The sequence below is a fragment of the Caretta caretta genome, chromosome 2, assembly GCF_965140235.1.
Source record: "Caretta caretta isolate rCarCar2 chromosome 2, rCarCar1.hap1, whole genome shotgun sequence".
In the NCBI taxonomy this organism is placed as follows: Eukaryota; Metazoa; Chordata; order Testudines; family Cheloniidae; genus Caretta; species Caretta caretta.
The window spans coordinates 82,779,340-82,803,174 of record NC_134207.1 but is presented as its reverse complement, the minus strand read 5'-3'; the positions used below and the strand labels follow the sequence as shown (position 1 = coordinate 82,803,174).

Here is a 23,835-nt window from a genome sequence, read left to right as displayed (position 1 = left end):
AGGGTTTCAGGTGAGGGGTTTAGCACCGAAGTCTTATACCTGGCAAAGCTGCAGGGTATATACATCAGGGAGATTCACATGTTCCGGGACAGTATTCTACAGCAAGGTGGCTTGGAAAAGTAGTGGCTGATGGAAGTAATAGTCTCAAAAACCAAAGGTTATGTATGACGTGAGCTATCTTGAGAGATTCAGGGAGTGATCCAAAGCTCATTGACCTCAATGGACATTTTCCATTGACTTCAATGCATTTTGGATTGGGTCCTAGATTAGAATTTAAAGGCACAGACTATCACATGCAAACAACACTGCCTTTAACATATGCTATACTGATCAAGTTAAAGCCTAGGAAGGAGTGTAGACTTTAACTCAGGTATTTTAGCATTTGTTAAGGTATATGTTGCCTTACACATTTAGAATGTGTTGGTTAATATATGCTAACAATGCACCTTTCAGTTCCTAGTATAGACAGGGCCTTAGTGACTTGACTAAGGAAAAAGTGACTTACTTTGGTTTGAAACATTTTTACACCAGTGCAGAACATCTGTGCTAGGAGTTTGCACTGATGTAAAAATACTCAGTGCAGACAAGGTCAACATTTATATTGTAAGTCAGTGGCTGGGCCAAGATTAGAACTCGGGAGTTCCTGGCTCCCAGGCTTGTGCATATTCTATTAAGCCTCACTGTGTGTCTCTTTTTTTTAAAGGTGCCATATAAGAACAAGTGTCATTCACAAGAAAGGTGTAGCAGGCATTTGTTTGTCCAGATTCATAAATGAACACTTGCATAATCACTCTCTGAACACAGATTGTTGGTCATCTGTTACTACTAGTTTTACTACATGATAAGTTAGATGCCACCAGTCAAAATATATTTAAATACTAAATGTAAATAATATCAAATGATAAAAACTCAAAAATAAATAAAATGATCATAACTGATGTAACACAAGACTTTATTACGTTAAGTTTTATTAGATTCCAGACAAAGAAAATATTTTTACATTCTTTAGACAACAGCTAATGTTCAAAGAACATTTGAAAACAGTTCAAAACGTTGCTGGCAGCAGTACAGATATGATTTGGCAGTATGAAAATAATTCAATTTGTTTTCATTCTGGTCTTGGTCACCTCTCTGATTCTATGTGCTACACAATGAGAATCTGTAGAGTGCACTCAAAGCTCTGACTAAAAATTAGTGCTACAGCTGAAACACCTTAACATTTGACCTCGGTTCAGAGGTAACATGCAGGCATACACACACAAATATTGCTCTGTTTGATAAGTACAAGGAGACACAGTACCATGAGGATTATCAATGTAGCATTGGAAGTGCTGGCATTTTTCAGAATTATGGTAATATTAATAATAATATAATAGGTAGTTAATAAAACCTTTTGTTGCATATTTTCCCCAAGATCCTAAAGCATTTTTAATAGAATAATTAAACTGCTAAATGCCTTTCTGAGATTGAGGAAGTTGTGTTATTTCCATTTTATAGATGTGTAAACTAAGGCACAGAATGGTGAAGTAACTTGCCCAACATGTCACAGCCCGTAAATGACTGAGCTGAGGTTAGAACCATGGAGTACTCTTGTCAGTCTCCTATTTCATTGGTAGGATTACACTGAATATTTTAATATACATAGCCATAAGATTCCAATTAAAACTTAGGGGCTAGATTCACAAAGGGACTTAGGTGCCTGGAAAATCTCTGGCCCAATGACACTTTAATTATAGATAATTATTAATAATTAAATCATCATTGGGCCAGCAAGAGAGCAAGTATGAGAATGACTGTGTAGCTGGTGGTTAGGGCATCCATGTGGGATACTCAGAGTCCAGCTCCCCTGCTCTAATGACTCTTCATTATTTATCCACAGTGGAACAGCTTCCACAGCAGAGACTGAGGGAGCCCCAAATCTGAATATCCCATATCCCCAGTGGTTAGTGCATGCTCCTGAAAGGTAGGAGACCCCTGTTCAAATCCTTAAGCAGAGGGGGGAATTGAAACTTGGTCTCCCACATGCCAGGTGAATGCTCTCACTACTGAGGTGAAAGTTATAAGGGTGGCCATTTTCAATGGGACACAATCTGAGCACACCTACCAGATGTGACCTTGCAGGTAAACAGGTGTTCTCTTGCCCCAGGTTGTGAATCGCTCTAGGGATCAGGCAGGGAAGAGGACACTTAAATGAAGCAGCAGTGTGCATACCTGGAGGCAGGAACTTAGGTCCTTAGGAAACTTTTACCCTTACTATTTAGGCACCAAGTGAGTTTAAGTGCTTACAGAGTTTGGTGGGAGTTTTGTGAATTGCAGTGGAGCCTAACTTAGGGTTTTAAGTGCCCAGGTACCTTTGTGAATCCACCATGAGTTCCAAGCAAGTAACTGAGCTCTCTTTTAATGAACAGCAGCTAGGATATATTGATTCCGTTTCATAGATGATATAACTGTCTCATGAACTCCAGGCAATTGATCTCGTCTCTGTATTGTTTTTGCAGTGTATTGTTTTTATTGAATAATATGGGCACAAATCCAGTTTATATTGCAGTCAATAAGTTATACTATTTTACAGCTTGATGAACCACAAATGAATAACTGACATCAACAGAAGTAATTAAGCCCTTGCTGTTTCTAAGTACTGTAGATATTGTGCATTTAAATGGTAAGTTTATTTTTAATTAACACGTTTCCAGAAACACATCTTTCACATTTTTACTAAGATGTAACTATATAACTACCAACTTGCTCTACTTAGAATGTTTTCATGAATCTGAGTCTGACACTGATGTGTTATAAAGCAAAGGATAAGGTATTTTATCACAGCATTTAAATTCATTAGGTAAAATCCTGCAGCCGTTTCTCCAGCAAAACTCCCATTGGAATTTGATACCCCCTTGTTAAAACTTTGCGTGCCAAACACTGTAGTATTTTGTTTTCCAAATCGCACAGAAGTTATAAAATAACTTAGTCCATTGTACAGTAAGATTGTAGCATTCAGATTTTAAAATACTGGGAACCATAAGTAATGTTCCACGATCAAAATATGTCTGCAATAGTTTCCTTTTGGCAGTAAAATAATTCTGCCTTAAGTACTAATGTATGAAGACCACTTTCTACTTTACCTGTGATTTAGCTAGTTGTAATATTAACACTTGAATACAATTAAAGACAGCTGGTGTAGCACAAATACTCTTAATGTTGAGCTCAGCTTTTATAGAGCCAAAGCTGCTCACTTTGGTGAGTCGTCCCACTGAAGTCAATGAGCCTATTTGTGTAAGTAAAGTGAACGTGATTTCTGGCCCATTATTATTTAGCTCTATACGTTCTGATTCTTTATCTTCTATAGATTCATGCCCAATGTGTTTTATCTTCCACAGCGGTTAAGATTTGCTATTGTTGAATCATTGTTTCCGAAGTTTTTAGAAAACTTCTAGTGCAGCAATCACAGCTCATGACTAATTGCTTATTCACTATAAGCTTTTTGTTACAGTAAACACTTGCATATGATATGCCAGTTTTTGGAAACCCAGGAGGTTCACAGGAGCAAACAAAGTGTTTTCCCGCTCTTTGAAAGCAATTACCCCTGCACGGTGAAAATGAATTGGTTTTGAAAACGCCCTCTTATGGTATGTCTACACTGCAATTAAACATGTGCAGCTGGCCCATGTCAGCTGACTTGGGCTCATGGGGCTCGGGCTGCGGAGCTGCAGAACTGCCATGTATATGTTCAAGCTCATGTTGGACCCCTTAAGGCGGGAAGGGCCCCGGAGGCCAGGCTCCAGTCCAAGCCCAAACACCTCCACTGCAATTTTACAATCAGTAGCCCAAGCCCCGTGAGCTCAAGTCAGCTGATGTGGGCCAGCTGTGGGTGTTTATCTGCAGTGTAGCCGTATCCTAAAGGAAGAGTCATTCAGTCATTCTGTGAAAGGTATCAAAAGTAAGGATTTCAAATACTTATTTCCAGTTTAAAAACTTTGCATAGGCCATAGACAAGAATTATAAGAATGACAGTCACATATTAAGGGCAGTTAGAGTGAAAATCAGAACAGAGCTGAAGTTCCCTTTTTGGACTCAGAGGGTATGTCTACATTGCAATGAAAAACTCAGGGTTGTGGGGCTCAGGCTAAGAGGCTGTTTAATTGCAGTATCGACCTTTGGGCTTCGGCTGGAACCCGGGATCTAAGAATCTGAAAGGTGGGAGAGTCCCACATCTTGGCTACGGTCCGAGCCCAAACGTTTACACCACAGTTAAACAGCCCCTTAGCCCAAGCCCTGCAAACCTAAGTCTGCTGGGACAGGCCATTCGCCAATGTCTTCTAATTGCAATGTAGACTTATCCACAATCACATTTAAGAGCCAATGCTTATTCCCGCCTGACCCACATCAAATATCTGGGGAATGGAATTATCTTATCATGATCTCTTATACACACACACACACAATTTTGTATATATGTTACATACCAAAAACTTCTTTAAAAGAACATTAAGTCTGCAAAATTAACCACTCAAAAGTTAGGAAATGTCAGAATTAAAGTTGTCCATGAAATCTTAATTCAGTCCCCTTGTGTGTGTGCTTTATGGTACAGTCTTTAATTACATGATCACATACTATCATTTGCACAGGACTCCTGCCTCATTCTTCAGTTCCCTAGTTTTTAAAAAAGCAAACTGAAAAAACAGAAATTCCATCCTGTAGAATCTTATGGACTCCCACATAGTTCAACAGGGTTAGAAACTTTAAATCTAAAGGACAGACCTCCGTCACTTGAGTTAACTCATAGCAGTAGTAGGTTGTCATCTTGAACATGAGCAAGCCTCTTGAAGGAGATGAGGCACACACTTTGACAGTGGGTTTCACAACTATTTGCTGACAGCAGAGGAATGTTGAGACTCAAAAATCCTTTGTTCTATTCCAGATTCTGGGGGGAGTTGTACATTCGTGGTTACAGACCCTCCTGCCCCTGTTCCCACGCATCTTTCCAATCCTGACCTCTTCTGTTCTTGGCCCTTCCGGCCTGTCCTCATCCCAATCCAGTCTAAATTCCCCATCCCAGGCCCACATCCCCACACACATTGGACTAGCTCCTCATCACGATACATTCATGTCAGGTTGTTTCCTCCTTGCTGTCTGGACACCAGCAGGAGGAACATTGAGAGCACAGGAGAGACAGTTTCCCTGCCCTCAGTTCCTTTGTGCAGCAGCACAGTGACATATGGCTGCTGGGAGGAGCAATTTCAGGGAAAGTCCTGATCAGCCCCAGCATCCCCAGAATGGAACATGCTCAGTACAGAAAGAATGTTTGGAGAATTTACCTGTGAAATTCTAACAATGCACCTTGACCACTTTACCTGCATGCTGCCCAGTGAGCCACCTCTGTCCTGGCTACTAGCATTCCAAAGCTGTGAGCTGCAAACATCCATCACTTAAAAAAAAAAAAAAAAAAATCTACCTGCCAGACAAATGTTTTCTCCTTTCTCTCCCAAATGTGGAATTTCATTCACCTAAAACTACATTGCTCTGAGGCCCAATAGTCACTCCTGAACTAGCTAAAAATGTGATATCTCATAACTTCTCAGGGTTACAAATAGGACCTTTTTACCATTAGCAAAGAAAATTTCTAGTTTACATGCATCCACTGGCTAGTAGCCCTAGAAAATCTCAGGACACTTGACTTTAAAATGGCATCTTTATGAAGGGAAAATGTATTCTGTATAATATTTAGATGGTTTTAAAATGTCCTAATTATATTTTTTCTCTACCCTCGAAGACAACCTTTCTGCATTTCATTTAACATGGGGTAAAAATAGGATATTTGATATTATTTCAGGGTGGTAATTCCTGAAAGAACTATCAGGATAAGACTCCTTGGGGAACTGGAGCATAAACTAAGTGACAATCAGTTCTGGTTTCTGACTGGAAGGCCAACAAATAATGCAGTGTTTGCAGCGTAAATATTGCAGGAGTATAGGGGAAAACACAAGGACCTGCATTATTGTTTGTAGATTTAGAGTAGGCTTATGACAGAGTTCCTAGAGAAATAATATGGTGGTACTTACGATTGTGCAATCTGCCAGAGACATATGTTCAGACTATTGACATGCAGGAGGGTAACACAACAGTAGTGAGAAACTACTGCAGCTCCAGTGAGTCATTCATTGAGAGGGTAGGTCTATACCAGAGGTTCTCAGCCCATGGCCTGTGGGCTGCATGTAGCCCAATTAGCACACAGCTGGGCTGCAGCTGTGTGCTTAAAAAAAACTCTGGCAGGGCTGGCTGAGGCACAGACGGCGGCTTGAAGCCCGCACTAGTGCTCCTGCCAGCAGGGGGCTGGTGAGTACCGCAGGGGGGTGGGAGAGTAGGTCTGTGGATAGGTTTGTGGGCGGTGGGCTCTGGGCAGTGAGGGGGTGGGGGACACTGGGAACTAGTGGTTTGCCGGGGTGCTGCAGCACCCCCAGGTTTCAGGTGGGGCTCCACTCCTGGTGCAGTGCCAGGGGTCCTGGCTGCCCATCCACGTGCTGCGGCACTTAGGTCCTGGCTGCCCAGCCCCACGTGGAGGAGTCTGGATCCCGTTGCTGCCCTGCCCCATACAGCAGGGTCCAGGTCCGGCTGCCGCCCGGCCCTGCATGGCGGGGTCCTGTGGTCCAGCTGCCTGCTGCCTGGCCTGTGCCCAGGGCTCCGCTCCTAGCCCTGCCCTGGGTGGGGGCACTGGGCATAGGGGACTATGGGTGGTTTTTGGCGGGGCACTGTGGTTTTCAACCTGTGGCCCACGTAACACATTGTGCGCCGCATATGTGGCCCACAATGATAAACAGGTTGAGAACCACTGGTCTACACCAAGGATCAGCTGAAAACTCATTCCTATTTGTGACTGTAACGGACACCTGCACACAAGCGGTTAAGGGAGAGGCTCCATGGAAGCATGCTTTTCACTGATGACGTGATGTTGTGCTGCACAGATAAATACAAACTGGAAAGGAATCTAGAATGTTGGAGGGCTGCATTAGAAGAAAACAGTTTACGAAACAGTCTACAAATGATGGAATACATATAATGCTTCATAGAGAGGTAATGAGATGCCAGTAAAACTAGACAGTGTAGTGTTAAAGTCTGTGCAACAATTCAAATACCTGAGTTCAATGTTGCGCTATGATGGGGATGTGGATGTGGATGTTAGAAGCTGCATGAAGTGCACTTGGTGCAGATGAAGGGAGTTGATGGGAATTCTCTGCTATAAGCATATGCCAAGGAAACTAAATAGAAAAGTGTATAAGCCCATGATTAGGCCAGCTATGATGTGCAGGTTAGAATGTTCACCTTGGAGGAAGAGCGAACAATTACTTGACACTGCCAAAATGAGAATGCTCAGGTGGATGCTGGGTGAGATGAAAGCTGTTAGGGCTATGCTGTGAAATTTTATGAGCCATGATGCAGGTGGCATCCATCATGGAAAAGCTGAGGGAGCATTGGCAGAGATGGCTGGATCATGTGACACGGTCTCCCACAGTATTCTTGTCAGCAAGTTAAGGAAGTATGGGCTGGATGAATACACTATAAGGTGGGTAGAAAGCTGGCTAGATTGTCGGGCTCAACGGGTAGTGATCAACGGGTAGTGATCAATCGCTCCATGTCTAGTTGGCAGCCGGTGTCAAGTGGAGTGCCCCAGGGGTCGGTCCTGGGACCGGTTTTGTTCAATATCTTCATAAATGATCTGGAGTATGGTGTGGATTGCACTCTCCGCAAATTTGCGGATGATACTAAACTGGGAGGAGTGGTAGATACGCTGGAGGGGAGGGATAGGATACAGAAGGACCTAGACAAATTGGAGGATTGGGCCAAAAGAAATCTGATGAGGTTCCATAAGGATAAGTGCAGGGTCCTGCACTTAGGACGGAAGAATCCAATGCACCGCTACAGACTAGGGACCGAATGGCTAGGCAGCAGTTCTGCGGAAAAGGACCTAGGGGTGACAGTGGATGAGAAGCTGGATATGAGTCAGCAGTGTGCCCTTGTTGCCAAGAAGGCCAATGGCATTTTGGGATGTATAAGTAGGGGCATAGCGAGCAGATCGAGGGACGTGATCGTCCCCCTCTATTCGACATTGGTGAGGCCTCATCTGGAGTACTGTGTCCAGTTTTGGGCCCCACACTACAAGAAGGATGTGGAAAAATTGGAGAGAGTCCAGCGAAGGGCAAGAAAAATGATTAGGGGTCTAGAACACATGACTTATGCGGAGAGGCTGAGGGAACTGGGATTGTTTAGTCTGCAGAAGAGAAGAATGAGGGGGGATTTGATAGCTGCTTTCAACTACCTAAAAGGGGGTTCCAAAGAGGATGGCTCTAGACTGTTCTCAATGGTAGCAGATGACAGAACGAGGAGTAATGGTCTCAAGTTGCAGTGGGGGAGGTTTAGATTGGATATTAGGAAAAACTTTTTCACTATGAGGGTGGCGAAACACTGGAATGCATTACCTAGGGAGGTGGTCGAATCTCCTTCCTTAGAAGTTTTTAAGGTCAGGCTTGACAAAGCCCTGGCTGGGATGATTTAACTGGGAATTGGTCCTGCTTCGAGCAGGGGGTTGGACTAGATGACCTTCTGGGGTCCCTTCCAACCCTGATATTCTATGATTCTATGTGAGATGGTGAGATGCAGAATAGGTTGGCCAAAGAGTACAGGGAGTGGTTTGAGATGTTACAGGAGGATATGAAGAAGGTTGGCTTCAGCTTGGAAGATGTGCTTGTGGAATTGAAGAACAAGGGCTGCTGACACCAATTGACAAGATAAAGCAAAGACGAAGAAGAACAGAATATCTGATACTTGGTGTATGTGTGTGCGGCAGGTAGAATACTGCATAAAGCTTTTATTGAGACTTCTTGAGCAGTGGCGGATTAGGCACTGGGCCCACAGGGCCCATGTCCAGGGGCCCCAGTCAACTTGGGGGTCCCTGGCTTCCGCTGCCCAGTGAGTGGGGTGCGGGAAGCCCCTCTGAGCCGCCCCCACCCCGTCCCAGGCAAAAGCGGCGGGGTGGGGGAAGCACCGTGACCCTGATCCCCTGCAGAAGCGCAGGGTTGGTGGGGAAAAAAGGTCTTGGGAAAAATTTTGAAGGAGAAAGTAGTTAAGGATATTGAGGTCAATGGTAAATGGGACAAAATACAACATGGTTTTACAAAAGGTATATCGTGCCAAACCAACCTGATCTCCTTTGAGCAAGTAACAGATTTTTTAGACAACGGAAACTCAGTGGATCTAATTTACCTAGACTTCAGTAAGGCATCTGATATGGTGCCACACTGGGAATTATTAGTTAAATTGGAAAAGATGGGGATCAATATGAAAATTGAAAGGTGGATAAGGAATTGGTTAAAAGGGAGACTACAGCGGGTCATACTGAAAGGTGAACTGTCAGACTGGAGGGAGGTTACCAGTGGAGTTCCTCAGGGATCAGTTTTGGGATCAATCTTATTTATCTTTTTATTACTGACCTCGGCACAAAAAGTGGGTGTGTGCTAATAAAGTTTGCAGATAATACAAAGCTGGGAGGTTTTGCCAATTTAGAGAAGGACCGGGATATCACACAGGAGGATCTGGATGACCTTGTAAACTGGAGTAATAGTAATAGGATGAAATTTAATAGTGAGAAGTATAAAGTTATGCATTTAGGGATTAATCACAAGAATTTTAGTTATAAGCTGGGAACACGTGAGTTAGAAGTAACAGAGGAGGAGAGAGTAGTGGTTGACCACAGGATGACTATGAGCTGCCAGTGTGATATGGCTGTGAAAAAAGTTAATGCGGTCTTGGGATGCATCAGGCGAGGTATTTCCGGTAGAGATAAGGAGGTGTTAGTACCATTATACAAGGCGCTGGTGAGACCTCACCTGGAATACTGTGTGCAGTTCTGGTCTCCCATGTTTAAGAAGGATGAATTCAAACTGGAACAGGTACAGAGAGGGCTACTAGGATGATCCGAGGAATGGAAAACCTGTCTTATGAAAGGAGACTCAAGGAGCTTGGTTTGTTTAGCCTAACCAAAAGAAGGCTGAGGGGAGATATGATTGCTCTCTATTAATATATCAGAGGAATAAATACCCGCGAGGGAGAGGAATTATTTAAGCTCAGTGCCAATGTGGACACAAGAACAAATGGATATAAACTGGCCATTGGGAAGTTTAGACTTGAAATTAGACGAAGGTTTCTAACCATCAGAGGAGTGAAGTTCTGGAATAGCCTTCCAAGGGAAGAAGTGGGGGCAAAAGACCTATCTGACTTCAAGATTAAACTCGATAAATTTATGGAGGAGATGGTATGATGGGATAACATGATTTTGGCAGTTAATTGATCTTTAACTATTCATGGTAAATACGCCCAATGGCCTGTGATGGGATGTTAATGGGGTGGGATCCGAGTTACTACAGAGAATTCTTTCCTGGGTAACTGGCTGGTGAATCTTGCCCACATGCTCAGGGTTCAGCTGATCGCCATATTTGGGGTCGGGAAGGAATTTTCTTCCAGGGCAGATTGGAAGAGGCCCTGGAGGTTTTTTGCCTTCCTCTGTAGCATGGGGCACTTGCTGGAGGATTCTCTGCACCTTGAAGTCTTTAAACCATGATTTGTGGACTTCCAATAGCTCAGACATAGGTGAGAGGTTTATTGTAGGAGTGGGTGGGTGAGATTCTGTGGCCTGTGTTGTGCAGAAGGTCGGACTAGATCATAATGGTCCCTTCTGACCTTAATAGCTATGAGTCTGAGAAGCCCCAGCACCTGAAGCCCCACTGCAGCTCTGGGACTGGAGGAGGTTTCACTCCCTGCTGCAGCCTTGGGGCCGTGATGCGGGGACAGAGCTTCCCCGGTCTGGGGAAGGTGGGGGGGCAGAAAGGAGCAAATCGGTTGTGGGGTGGGCAGAATGGGGGGGGTGAAACAGGGATGGGGCCCCAGGGAAGTGGCAGAAAGGGGTGGGGCTGTGGGTGGGACCACAGGCAGAAGGGGCAGAATGGGGGCAGGACCACAGGGCTGGGGAGGGGCCCCCCACTTTCTCTGGCCCAGGGCCCCAGGAAACCTTAATCTACCTCCGTTGTTGAGATAACTGTCATAACTTACTATACTTCATCCCTTGTGAGAATACAGCTATTGGAAAGGCCTGACAATAAAACCTTCTTAGCACATCGTACCATCATGTGTACTCTTTAGACATACATACATAGGAGAGAGAGAAAATATAACTGTTTTACGGATTTTCTTTTCTTCCCTGTTCAGTCTCCTACCTTGGTGCAGCACTGTATGTCAGAAAGGAAAATGTCTACGCGGGGAAGTTGGCTGGATTCAGTGTTAAGAAGGTGAGGGACTCAGTGTTCTGACTGTTATAGTTAGCCTGAGGATGCACCATGGATACATCTGCTGAATCATTGCTGGGACTTCAGATTTTCTGCTCAAGAGCACCATCTGACCAAGCTGAGTATAGCTGAATTTTCAGTTCCTAATGCATTTAGGCCCAGACCCACAAAGAGTGTTAGGTGCTGTGATGCTGAGCATTGCAATACTTAACTTTCAGCTGCCTAGAAAATCACAAGGACAATGCTGCAATCCACAAAGCCTGAGTTAGGCACTTAAGTTCCCTATATGATGAATGGGGAAAGAGTTGCCTTAGAATTCCATCCATAAAAGCCAGCCCACTGGGTGGCTCATTGCCTAAGCTAGCCAAACGGAAATGATGAGAAAGATGTGTTCTAAGTCCCAGCCCTCTCTCACAGATAGACACCTAAGTCCAGGTTGCTGGAGGTGCCTCTCTCTGCTTCTGTTCTATAACTGGTAGCCCCTCTCCTGGAGTTATGCAGCTTAAGGCCCTACATTGTTTCTTGTGGCATGAATAGGGCGCCTCCCCCATTGCACACAAAGCAGCAGGAGCAGTAGGAAGCAGAGCCCACCTTGTAACTTTCAGCCTAATGGTTAGAGTGCTTGCCTAGGATGTGGGAGACCCAGGTCTAATTCCCCTCCCTGCCTGATGGGGAGAGAGGATTATGAACAGGGGCCTGCCAAACTTCTCAGGAGAGTGCTCTGACCACTGAGCTATGAGATGATGTGCAGCTCCCTCAGTCTCGCTTGTGGAAGCTGTTTGATGTGTAAATAATGAAAGCGTCACTGGAGCAGGGGGACTGGACACTGGGTCTCCAATGTGGATGCCCTCACCACCACACTACAGTCATTCCCTTTCGCGCTCTCTCCCTGTGGTCCAGTGATTCTTTGAGTACTTATCCAAAGTGGAACAGCTTCCGCAGAGAGACTGAAGGAGCCCCACAATAGATTATCCCATAGCTCCATGGTTAGAGCACTCTTCTCAAAGGTGTGTGAGACTCCTGCAGAAATCTTTTTCCTCCCCTCAAGCAGAGTGGGGAATTGAACCTGGGTCTCCCATATCTCAGCTGAGTGCTCTAACTACTGGGCTAAAAGCAGTGACGTGAGCATGCCCTGCTCCTCTGCTAGCCAGGCATGGGACCTAATCTCGTAAGTGGCCTCTGAGCCTACCTACCAAATCAGCATCCCTTTCCCCTCCAGATAGACATTTACCCACCTGTCTTCCCCCAGTTGTTGGGGATTAGGCAGAAGATAAATCTCCAGATGCCTAGAATGAGGCAGCAGTGCATGTGCCCAGAGGCAGAAACTTAGGGAACTTCAACACTGAAAACTTAGGCTCTGAGAGAGTTTAGGTGACTACAGGGTTAGGTAGGAGTTTTATGGATCACAGTGGAATCTAAAAATTGGACTTAGGCACCTAAACCTCAGCCTGGCCTACACTAAAGGGAAAAGTTGATCTAAACTACGCAATTTGAGTGATGTGAATAGCTTAACTAAAATTGATGGAGCTTATATCGATTTACCGCGAGGTCTATACTACGTGACTCTCTTCTCGATCAGTTAGAGGAGTCAACGGGAGAGCAATTGGCGGTCGATTTAGTGGATCTTCACTAGACCCGCTAAATCCACTGCTGATGCATTGTTTGCTGCAGCGTCGATCCTCCGGTAAGTGTAGACAAGCCCTTAGGCACCTAAGTCTTGCATTTAGGAGTCTAAGTACCTGTGTGGATCTGGGCCTGAGAGATAATGACTACTTCTCACTTCTAATGTCACAACTGCTTCACCATCAAGACTTATCATTCTCATAGGTATTTTCCATTGTAGTCGGAGGGCCTGATTCTTCTCACTTATATAGGTATAAGTCAGGACTGATTCCACTAAAGTCAGTGGAGTTACATTAACATAGATTCATTATTTCCCCTCAAGGGCTGATCTACACAGTTTTTACACCAATCTAACTAAATATACCAGTGCAAGATAAACTTTGTTAAACCAGTATGTATGTGGCTACATGAAAGGATTAACTAAATGTAGTTTTAAACTGAGTTTAATTTAGTTAAATTAATATTTAAAGTATTAAATCAGTAAGAAAAATATATACAAGATGTCATCCTTAGGTATTCATGGAGTATACAGGCAAGTTTCTGAAATTAGACAAGCATATAGTTTCTTGATCATTATTTAAAAATATCATCTGCAAAACTCCTGGTTTCTTGTATTCACAGCATCTGTACAATTGGCTGGTTTGTCAGCATCATTCTTTCTGGAAATAATTGTCCTTGAATGTGTCTGCCTGAAGTCTGGCTTACCAGTCTGTTTGTTTAAAAACCTAGTGCAGAGAAAAGTGTTGCATAAATCTATTTATATGAACAATACTGGAAATAATATATGTTGAAGTTATTTCCATCTCGCTTGCTATTTATAGGCTAGATCCTGATATTTATATGTTGGCATAAAGCCCATTAAGGTTAATGGGAGTTTTGCCAGAATAAGAAGTGCTTAAAGATAAAAATTCAACATATTCTGATAAATTTGAATATAGCACTGCCTTCTATTTCAGTCTAGTCTATATCATTTTAATTGAAATAATTATCCCAGATATTCAATTGCATATGACAGCTCTTAACATGTTAGTAACATTGGAATAATATGTTGTTAATTGTAACCATATGTTATCTTCAAGGCCTTTCATAGGCTCTTTTCTTATTCAAAATGCTGGTGTTCCTTATTAATAAAAAGACAATTCATTATTACTAGTGATAAGGCAACATAATAACACCTGCCAAAACAGATAAATATAAAGAATGGAAACTATTTGTATTACAAACTGTTTGTGCTTGCAGCTTGATTAAATTAAAAGGATAAAAATTGGCACTGATTGAATGAATTAAATGGATATTACTGTATTCATGTACCAATCTGCCTATAATACATATGTTTACATGCACAGAAACATATGTACTATTTAACTACAATACAAAGCTATGTAAATGAAACCACAAGCACTGAGAGGAAGTTAACAGTTGCGTTCTGAGGTGATTCAGAAGAGGTGATTCACCTGTGAGATCTTAGTTGTGAATGACTGTCTTGATGTGGATGTTAATTGCTTGGATGGAAACTACCTTTTCTGTCTCTCTCAGGACTTTGAGTTTACCTCTGCTAACTCCTCCTTGCAGAGTCCATGAGGATTCAATCAGATTTGTTGCTGCTTGGGATGCAGTGAGGCTGAGACCCTGTAAATCTAGGAGAGCAGAAGCATTTGGGGTCTTGAACTTTATCAGGTTTGAATGTGTGATTGTGAAAGTAAAGAGCAGAAAAATGACAGCACTCCGTAAATCACACAGAAAGAAAATCAGAGCTGTCAAAAGCAGGAGAAAAACAGACTCGGGCAAAAGCAGAGTTTACAAAGCAAAGGAGTGAGACTTATTTTTAATCTCTCTCAGGAGCCCTGTGGCTCCTAGAAATCAACCCCTCTGCACCCTTTTTGTTGCTACCCAGATTCCTGTAACTTGCTAAATGGCCTGTTTCTGGAATTGGGAAAAAATAAAAATATAGGCTTGATTTGCGGCTCCACTCTATCAGGTGTATGCCAATTCAGTGGCATCTGGTGTAACAGAGCAGTGACTCAGGTCCCAAGATTTTAACCACATTGGTCCCCAGATTCTCAACTACTGGAAACCCAGGAGACTCCACGATTATAGTTTTCTATGTATATTTTTTTACCAGTGTCCTGCTCCCAGTTGGTCTTCACCTTTTTCCATTCAGGGATAGTGGCAATATAAGAATTTTTTATCAAGATCAGATAGAGGTCCCACTAGAAACCTATTAAATTGATGGCAAATAAACTAAATTGTTAATTTTTGTATCGTCATTAAGAAAAAATGTTTTAACTGTATATGCATGCAAATAAGTAGTGCTGGTCAAACTATTTGCTGTGAATAATTATTCATTACAAATTGAGTCCCTTGTTTTGTTACTGAATCATTAGTGAATCAATCCTGATTTTCCTCAAATGTATTCATTACTCATAAGTATTTATTGAATAGTCTGGGTGAATTGTTTTCAGTCCATAGTAGTTAGAAAACTGCTACTAACTCATGTGGCGTGATGGCTCACCGAAGTCACACGGTATCGTTTTTGCTCTCTTAATGGATGACTGAAACAGGAGGATAGTGTACAACAAATAACACACTTCTGGAATTAATTTATGATTAAGTTAACCGGGTTCAAGATTTGCAAACATTTTGATGAATACCCAGCAGTTGTACAAATACCCACAAAATTTTTTTATTTACTTGTGTGTATTACGGAAATACCCATACACCCCAATCAGAATCAAGGCCCTACTCTGGGTGCTGTACAGACACACAGGAAGCCACAGTCTGTGCCGTAAAGAGGTTTCACTATCAGAATCCTAATGATCTGAACTCAGCACTTGTATTCACAAACATTTCTATGTTTTTGTTATTGTATTTGACTATTGCTACAAATGAGGAAGATTTTGTAAATGTGTTGCTAAAATGAGAGAAATATGCTAATTGGACCCAGTACATCAGTTAAACACAAAATCCCAATGTTTTTCCAGTATTACAGTTTACATCAGTGATACCTGAAATTAAATCTGGATTTCCCTGGTTTGGGCTCATAAGAGAGGGTAACCAGATGGCACATTCAGCATTTCCTGGGCTAATTTCCAGGTCTTTATAGGAACACAGAAGTATTTTACTAATGAGGGCAAAGATGAACTTGTATTGCAGGAAAGGAAAGAGAAGAAAGTTTCACTAGCCAATTCAAGAAGGAGGCAGCTGAATTTGTTTTAAAATTGAAGCCAATCAGGTGAGATGAGCCACATTTTTCATAGTCTAATGTCCAGGAAGTCAAACCAGCATACATACAATCGAAATTGCAGCCTTTGTAGGAATATCCTATTTTTTTTCTCAGCCCATATTCATGTCTTAAAGGCTTGATTTAATCTTCTGAATATATTTAATATATAACAGTAGTTGAAGCATATGCATTGAATATATTATTCAGAGAAATTATAGGCATGTAATTAGAGCTTCATTGTGAGATAGTAATTAGTCTGACCATCAGATTCCCAGCCATGGTTGCCTGTGCACAATATCTGGATTTTTTGACATAAGAGTTACTCTTTTCATGGCAATGAGAGGTAAGAGTTATTAAGAGGTCCATATCAATTATTCTGAACTGTTACATCTGGAGTGTTTAATATGTGATTTGAGTGTTTTGATTTTTCATTGCAGATTCAGAAAGTCTTTCACTTCCAGACCTGGTCAAAACTCAGTATTTCCATTGTGTAGGAAATTCCCATATTTTTAAATTTCATGTCATCCTAAATTAGAACAAAAAGTCAATGTCCCAATTTCCTGTGAAACAAAATTTGCAAATTTTTTTGTTTCTGTTCAATCAGAATGTTTTGTTTTAATAAAATCTAAACATTTATTTTTGATTTTGACTTTTTAATTGTACAGTATATTTGATCTTGTAAAATGCATTTATAATTGATAAGTTGTTTTGAAATGAAACACTGAAGTGTTTTATTCTGAAAATTTTGACATAATGTTTCTGCTTCAAAATGCTTCATTTTGGGCTTCCCCTCCCACAAAAGCATAATTTTGTGGAAATGGTTATGTCCCTGCTGGATCTTTAGATTTTGACAAATTGGCGTTTTCCAATGGGAAAAACATTACATTGGAAAATGTTCAACCTGCTATACTAATTTATTTTTTTCCTAGCAGAAAAATAGGAAATAAAAGCTCCTGTAATGATTCTTTAGCCATTTCTACACAGAAACTATTTTTTCTTAGTGAGGTATAATAATTACAGTAAATTGTTTCCACTTGTCCTGAAAATATTCCTTATTAGAAGTGTTTAAAAAAGAGGGGGTGGAGTGGGCATGATATCTGCGTGACCTTTTTGCTTGGAGAAAACTATTAGTTTGGCAATAAGGATAATTAAGGTGTGATTGGCATTTACTGGGTTTTTGGTATCTGCTTCTATTACAAGAATAATAATAAAGAACCTGTTCTTGAGAATGGGGGAAGAATATAATCTCACTGTACTGGATGTAACACCCTTTATAAGTTGATCATTTTGATAAGGATTGCAATGGGCTGTAATAGCTTTAGTATTTTATGTGTCTTTGATATCACTACTGGGGCTTTTATCTAGTAAAGTGATTAAGACTGAATTAAAATCTTCTCCACTAATAATTAATAAACAGGTTGTATGGGGAACTAACAGAAATAAAATCCGTGTGGGATAAATCAGATGGTGAGGGCAAGTCATCGTTTTCTGTTTTAATTGTAAATAATACTACTGTGGAACGGTCTAATTGTGAAGTCATTTATTTCATAGAAGACTTTTTCTCTAATTTGAAGTTCATAGATTAGTGGTTTGTAGATTGCAATGCAGGTAACCAGTTTTGGATGTTCATTCTACTTCATTGCTAATGGAGTTTCATTATATTTAAGGTCACTATGGGGCTGATCCTGCAGCATTGGAGTCAGTGGGAGTTTTGCCATTGACTTCTGTGGATGTAGGATTGGGCCCTATGAGATGGTTCTTCTCTATTTTACAAAGAGAAACAAACTACTAGGCTGTACCAAAGTTAGCTACTGCCCAGTATTCCAGTGGCCTGGAATCAATGGGAGTTTTGGATGCTCAAGGAAGAATGAAAGAAAGGATTGTCCAGTGGGTAGAGTGATAGCCTTGGGCTGGGGAGACCAACATACAATTCCCTGCTCTGTCACAGACTTCCTGTGTAAACTTGGGCAAATCCCTTACTGTGCTTCAGTTCCCCATTTTAAAAATGGGGATAATAAGGAAGTGCTATCTCCTCGGGGCATTATGAGAATAAATATGTTAAAGATCATGAGGTACCCAGATAGAAGAAATTCAGAATTAGGTCTTGAAGGAGCTAAGCATATTTTTACCCCCACCAAGACCTGAGTGTCAGAATTTTCCCCTTCTATATATATAAAATTTGTGGAAGGTAGCAAATAGATGCAAGTAGAAAGTCCATAAAAGCAAAGAAGTAAATATGAAATTAAAAAAATCCCCAAAGCTCCCACCACCAAAATACAAAGAAAATACTGTGTGTTAACTATTCACAGAGACAAAACCAGAAGTCATAACAATCCACCACACATTATTAATAGAGATCACAAGACAATAGACTTGCTAGGTTCAAGGCATACTGCTATTAGACTCAGTAAAAAATAATACATAGTCCCAGGAAGCAAGATAAACTGTCTTACTTTTTCACTTGAACAAGAAAATATCATGCAAAAATGAAATGAGGTTAAATTTAAAATCACAGAAGAATGACAAGTTAATTTAAGGGTCTTTTCAAACATTTAGATCTGTTCTGTAATGTTCATTCCACTCCTACCAGAGACAGTGCTCTGCTCCTCATCTTCGACAACCTACGTTACAGGAGCTGCTTCTGCTTCTAGCACTGCAGATAACCAAGGTATATCAGACCATCAGTATTAACATTTATACAAAAGTCACTGAAGTCAACAATGGCACAATGTACCATATGGGAATGGGATGAAAATCATAAAAGGCAGGAGCGGGGGATGAGCTGTGTCTGTACAGGTCTCCAGCGGTTGTGTAGCCTTAATCCCCTCCAACCTTGGGAGATATTTCTCTCTGAGTTGATGATACAATAAGCCATGTCTCTGCAGAAACACAAAGATCTGGACATTAGTCTCCTCCCTCTGTTACAGCCTGCTCTTAACTATATTTAAGTCAATGGCAAAATTCTAATTGACCTCAGTGCTAGTAGGATCAGGCATTAGCATTTTGTATTAGCACTAGCCTTAGCTAATTTGCATTGTCTCCCTTTTTTAACTGAAATTGCCATTGGAAAAAGGCTAGTGCTTTTCCAGCAATACAGCAGCAATCAAAAGATTTCCCTTTTATATTCATCCCAATAAGGGGAGAAAAATTGTGTTCAGAAGGCTTTGGAATGAGGGATCAAGAAGTCATGGCTGAGCATGTTGTATTGAGGGAGAGGTGTACTGCCGGGACTTGACTTGACTTGAACCTTGTTAATCCTGGCTGGCTCCAAGGGGCTGAAAGATTATATTTAGGTGTATATCACTCTGCAGAGCAGTTGGGTGCCTGTGGCCATGAGGCTGAGGCTCCCAACAGGGTCTTTGGGAAGATTTTCCCACACTTCCCTGTAAGTTAGATTTGTATGTTAGGGCTCATCAAGGGGAATTTCCTGTGCATTATGGCCCTGAATAAGGAAAGTACTTTAAGCACATCTTAAACTTTAAACAGGTGTCTCATCACTTCAGTGGATCTATCCATCTGCACATGCTTCAGTGCTTTGCTGAATCTGGGCCTATGCGCATCCCCAAAGTGTTGCTCTGTAATGAGAAAAGATGTTTTTGGTGATGTGTGTAGTATGGGCTCCTCAAGCGGAGAAAAAGTGTGCAAGGGCCACATGGTTGGGAACATGTGCCTTAGATAGAAGAAATTCAGGATGACACCTCAAAGGAGCTAACCATATCAAAATAAAGGTTTACAAAATAAGCCTGCTGGAATATGAGAGAAATCTATGGTCAAAGGGAGGACAACGCTGAGGGAGACTCCAGGGAAAGCAGATCTGCAAGTGAATGCTCTGTCGTGAGCAGGAGGCCCAGCCAAGAGAGAGACAGTGAAGAGACCAGGCTGGGAGTGAATAGGAAGAGGCTGTGGGAAAGGAAGACAGGGAAATTTAGGGTTTCTCAGGCTGGGAGCTCATAGTAGAGGGTGGGTGTGTTCCTCCTTGAGGAAGTATGGAAGGGGTGGATTAAAGTAAAGGGAAAGGCTGAAGCCAAGGTGAAAAGGGAGGGCTGTACCTAGTGGAAGAGTCTGGGTGAAAGATTTGGTTTTAGCTTTACATTGGACTTTGAGTTGAACTCTGGAAGTGGTGGACTTTGGGACTTAGCTGGAGGGCTAAGTCACTGCAGTGACCTGATAGGACTGGGAGCTGGTGAATAACTGACATTAAAGGGAAGTTTAGGCAGAGGCAGGGTCTCCTGCCAGATTTGGGGAGACCCTGTTACAGTCTTATTGAAATCAATATGACAGCCTGTGGAATAAAGTACAAGGATGCCAGAATCAGGTCTCACATTTCATAAGGCACCTATGACTGTGGTTTCTAAGTGCTGGAGGAATGAAAGCTGCAGGCAATTGCAACATCAACCCTTTATTTACATTGACTTCCATGGGGGAAGGACTATTCCCTTACATTTTCCAAAATGTGTAGAGCTTATGCTTTCGTTGCAATTTTATCCTCCACAAAGGCATAGCTATACCAACTTTTCATACAACTGATTTGAGAAAACAAGGTTATAGTTTCTATCTGGACTGTGTAAAAAATAAACGCTGTCAGAAAATTAAAAAAAACACTGCTTTGGAAACTGACATAGTCAATCATTTTGACAGGAGATTTTGAAACAGGGCAACGCTCACGAAGTAATGCTAACATCATAACTTTTAAAAAGTTGTGCCCAGAAGAGGAAAAACTGGGGAGGAAAACTACCAAATGAAGACAATGATTTTTAAAGCTGTGTGACTGTGCTGGATCAATCCAGGGCTGGCCTTGCATTCCTCGGGCTTGATTCAGCACTTCTAACACACTCCTGATTGAGCAAAAGTCCCTTGATTTCAGTGTGGTGGGTGGGTGGGTGAGAGCTGCTAGAAATGACCTCTAGATGCAACTCTCAGCATTTTAATGGACTGTTTTACTTGAAGTCCCAGCTCCTGGAGCCAGGTAATAACATGAGAATCTCAACTTAAAAAGGAAAAAAAAAAGTTTTTTGCCTTCATGGTTATGGAGAAAAGTGACCAGCAGGCACAGGAAAGGCTCAGAAAGGCGAAGGCAAAAGAAAAAGAACTCAACATGTATTACTGTAAAAAATCTTATTTTTTTTTTAAAGAAAAAAAGCCTCCAGAATTCTCTTTCCCATAGAAACACCTCCAGCCTCTCAAAGACAAGTGAGCCCAGAGTTTCCATGAAGAGAAAAACCTCTCTGGCCTAACACAGCCGGTTTGGTTTCTGTAAGCGGATGGATTGTTTGTGTAGCTCGGGCTGAAACGTCTGTGTGGAAATCACCCAAAAGCACATCCCCCGCGAGTCCCCCGGCTGCTGCGGGGAACCATCTCCTGCCCAGTGTGACTCGCCGACGGGCACAATGGGAACTCGCTCAAGGGCAGCGTTTGATCTGGATTTCATGGCTGGAGCCAAACAACCCCAGCCACCCACAGAACCGGAGCCCGGCGTGCAGCCAGCCCCTCTCTCCTTTCCAGCCTCCCCCTGAAGGCGTGGCTAGGCACCCAGGTCTGAGCCTTTGGAAAGGGGCTTTTCCCCCGTCCCGGGGGAGGGTCAGGGTGCCATGAGCTCCTCGCTCGTGTGGTGGTGACACACCCGCGGCTTTCTCACCCTCGGCAGTCAATATCCAAGAGCCCTCACGCCCATCGCTGAGCTCTGACGCCCACCTCTGCAACAACTCGCTGCGCCTTTTGAAAACATATTGGAGGAAAAAAAGTGGGGGGGGGGGACGACTCCCACTCCTATAGGTGTAACCCAGTGGGGTCAACTCTTGGGATATAGACTCAGAAACGTTTGTCTTTCCAGGTACTCACGGGGGAGGTAGAAATCCTAAGAAGAGAAAGCGACCAGGGTCAAATCCTTTGGCATCTGCTCCACTGAAGTCCAGCCAAGCAGAACTTGGGTCCTAGCAGCTTATTCGGTCTGACTGGCTGTAACCGAGATCAGTGTTGCACTGGAGGAAGGACAACATCGATAGTTTTTTTGGGTTTTTTTTAAGGATTTTTACCTTCTTGCAGTATGGTGTGTGTGTGTGTATCTGCCTAGCTGAGACTTTAGACTATATTAGGTTTTAACTTTACTTATTGAATAGAAGGATTTGTAAAGGGAAGGGGAACTCGAAGGAGCCTACGAAATAGGTTGAAAATCCACTGCGTGTTCGTGTCGCCCCAATCAATCGGTCTGGTGTAATGTCACAGTTGTTTGAGAGTGGAAATACTTCCTGTCATTGGCTGGCCTTGATAACGTTATATTTTAAAGGAGCTTGGATAAGAGACATGGGGGGAATTGCACAGCAGGTAGCCTTTAATAACTCCTCTGCTTATCAGCCTGGCCTAAATTTACCAGCAAGTTTTAAAGTACATTAAGTTACATAAACATGGCATGGAAAAGAATGCATTTCATCCCTTGATAGCGACCAAAGTGACCTCTACTGTATCTCACCTAGAGCCCGATTTAATTAATGCACATTCTGACACTCAACAACAGTGGGAGAACCTGGACTTACTCGCTTTAAACATGGGCTTTGTGTTAATGGGCAGCACACTAAATTGACTATGTCTGCTTATTTCATTAAACAAATGGCACTTGAATCCCCCTGCTTAGCCCTAAATGTTACTTGGGAGGAAGTTCAGAACATATTTCAGGTGATTGGGGTTAATAGTATCAGGGACAATTTCCAAAGGGTTACAGATGATCTGTGTTGAACAGAAGATCCGACATTTATGACACTAAATCCAGTGTTTGCTAGAAACAAGTCGAAAGTTGGCAATAAAGGTTAACAATTGGATATGAAAACAAGCTTGTGAACCTCTGCAAAGGAGACCGGCTTAAGTTAAAGGGATCTGTAGTCAAGGAAGAGGGCATACATTTCTCACACACATTAATGTATTTGTTATATTCTTCACAGCTGTATTTTTAGTACTCTCGCTCTTTCTCTATTTTTAAAGCCACTTGTGTAACCAACAGCTTTGTCACAGGAGACTACAGGGGGTTTGAACTTGTGTATTATTGTTCACTAATCCTCTTTTTCACCGGAGTTTTCACAACCCGCAAACTGAAGCGAATTATAACCTAAGAAAACAGTTCCCCCCCCCCCAAATTAACTGTAGTTAATGACTGGATTAAAATTGAGATGGATGTAATCCAGCCAAAATAAACCCCGCGATTCCCCAGAGAGCGCTACAGAAGAGAGAAGCCAGCCTCCGCCTGCAGTGTTGTGTAAAAGAAACCCACACAACGAGGGACTCTTTCCTTCAGCCAGGCTGAATCGGCCACAGAGCCTATCTTGAGCATTTTGACTCGATTGATCGAAATAAGCCGGAACAATCTAACTGCCGATATATTGGAATGGCTAAAAAGTGATGGCTATTATATACGTATATTTCAGCAACTCTTCCCCTTCTCAACCATCCCAACATGATTAGCGCTGCCCCCTTCCCCCCAACCCCAACCCGATTTCAATTCAGTTATTCATTCCGTCAGTTGGAGGTAAAACATGCAGCAAAGGAGCAGGGGCTTAACACGGCTAGGAACGGTTTAAAGCCCGAGAGAAAACTCGCTATTTTCGCTACTGGGTGAAAGTACGTCAGAAGTGGGGTGCAGGGGAGGGGAGTGGCAATTTAAAATGAGCAATT

At 42.3% G+C, this 23,835-nt stretch overlaps 1 long non-coding RNA gene across 2 annotated transcripts in view; it reads right to left on the bottom strand.

The window, feature by feature from the left end:
* Positions 1–15,535: 15,535 nt before the first annotated feature.
* Positions 15,536–23,835, bottom strand: part of LOC125632369 (uncharacterized) — a 10,924-nt gene continuing 2,624 nt past the window's right edge. For both annotated transcript variants that reach the window (XR_007355284.2, XR_012666992.1), the window contains exons 2-3: positions 22,015–22,154; positions 15,536–19,055 (exon numbers count right to left, since the gene is read on the bottom strand). This is a non-coding gene — a long non-coding RNA (uncharacterized LOC125632369). The remainder of the gene's footprint in view (positions 19,056–22,014; positions 22,155–23,835) is intronic.